This window comes from Trachymyrmex septentrionalis, unplaced genomic scaffold (assembly GCF_001594115.1).
Source record: "Trachymyrmex septentrionalis isolate Tsep2-gDNA-1 unplaced genomic scaffold, Tsep1.0 scaffold40, whole genome shotgun sequence".
In the NCBI taxonomy this organism is placed as follows: domain Eukaryota; kingdom Metazoa; phylum Arthropoda; class Insecta; order Hymenoptera; family Formicidae; genus Trachymyrmex; species Trachymyrmex septentrionalis.
The window spans coordinates 4,261,713-4,263,374 of record NW_017305569.1 but is presented as its reverse complement, the minus strand read 5'-3'; the positions used below and the strand labels follow the sequence as shown (position 1 = coordinate 4,263,374).

The 1,662-nt window shown below is 39.9% G+C and overlaps 1 protein-coding gene across 3 annotated transcripts in view; it reads right to left on the bottom strand.

Annotated features, from left to right (window-relative positions):
- Window positions 1-1,662, bottom strand: part of LOC108751128 (basement membrane-specific heparan sulfate proteoglycan core protein-like) — a 235,722-nt gene that overhangs the window by 23,709 nt on the left and 210,351 nt on the right. The gene's annotated exons all lie outside the window — the stretch shown is intronic.

Genomic DNA, 1,662 nt, shown 5'->3' with positions numbered 1-1,662 from the left:
GAGAGAGAGAGAGAGAGAGAGAGAGAGAGAGAGAGAGAGAGAGAGATGAAGAGAAAGCAGGTGAGAGAAATACAGAATGTAGAACAATAATAAAAATGCGCGGAAAAGGGAATGAAGAGCAACAGTTGAAAATTGTTGCCTCAAAACTATGGTATAACGTTATTGAATCCCATAATCACTTTTATGTTCTCCATTTTGCTGTTTACATTTTATTATAAAAATAATTGTATTAAGAAGGAATAAAACAAGATAAATACCAATATTTAAGCTATGTAAAATTCATGATGTACCATAGTGGAAACGACTATATTGTCAGTTTCGAAGTTAAAGATAGAATGGACTCCATCGTTCACTTCATCGATAGCCAACGGCAGGTTTACCTAATCGACGGTGTTTCCGCGCGGCCAAACAATTCAGGGCGTCGAAAACCGTTTAGTAATTTACCGCTAGAAATCAAATTAACCGCCGTGAATTTAACGTTCGCGTACCTCCGTCGTTTATTCGAGTAACCTAATTTTTCAGTTTGACATTTTGCTACGTTAGCAAGGACGGCGGTGATAGTGGCAGCTCTTCGATAGATTGCGACCGAGCGGGCTTGTCCGTACATGCACATACAGATGCGCATACGTTACTCTATAAATCGTGCATTTCCCGCGAATTTTCCCCGAGATCGTCTCCCGAAACGTCACGACAAACTTGCACGTTGGTGTGCACCTATGTACACGTGCATGCTCCCACTGGATATATTGCTGCGCGGTGACATAGTAATGGTAGTTGCGGAGAGACGGCAAAGTAAACACGTGATCGATATTGTTTGATTTATGTGCAGCAAGAGCGTCGACGGTCACTGTACGATCACGGAGTGTTTTCGGAGCCTGCATCCACGAGCGATAGTCGGGGGTTGACGGGGGTAGGATCTCGTCAATGTGGCACACCAACATGCATCGAGAGAGCGAACCCGGAACCCGCTGCCTGCTCCGAATTTCTAATTTTCGATATTGACAACCGAACGAGTCAACGTCGCATATCCCTTTTTACCTTCTCCCCTTTTGATGTGCATTCACTTCCTCTCGTGATTCTCAACGGCGGACGACGGTGTTTGTTGTTCGCGGTATACGGCACGGCCGACAGAAATATTTGTGCTATGTAATTCGCGTGATTTGTTTACTCCCGCGTAAAGTGTACTCGCCGTATCATGTTGACAAAGTGTATCGAATTGCCTACTTTGCTGTTATTGTTCGTATATTTATCGTTATTGCGTTTGTTCTGTAAATGTTACTACTCTTTTCTCAATTATACTATATATAGTACGATGCACCACGCTACAATTTATATCAATATGTTTCGCATTTTATATGGAATATACCTAGGATAGTTTATGAAATATCTTTAATGAAAGAAGATCAAACTTTTCAGAAATCCACATGATATTGAATTGGTCCTGGACATGATATTGAAAATTTAAAGATGTTGAGGAATGTTCACGAATTTTAGATTTCACGTATGCTCTCAAAAACTTGAACTTTATCGACATTTTTATCACCGGAAACGTCGATACTGTATAAATGATGCATTCTTTTACACTTATTTGTTTTATATACACACATCATACACACACACACATATATATATACATATGTATGTATATATATATATATATAT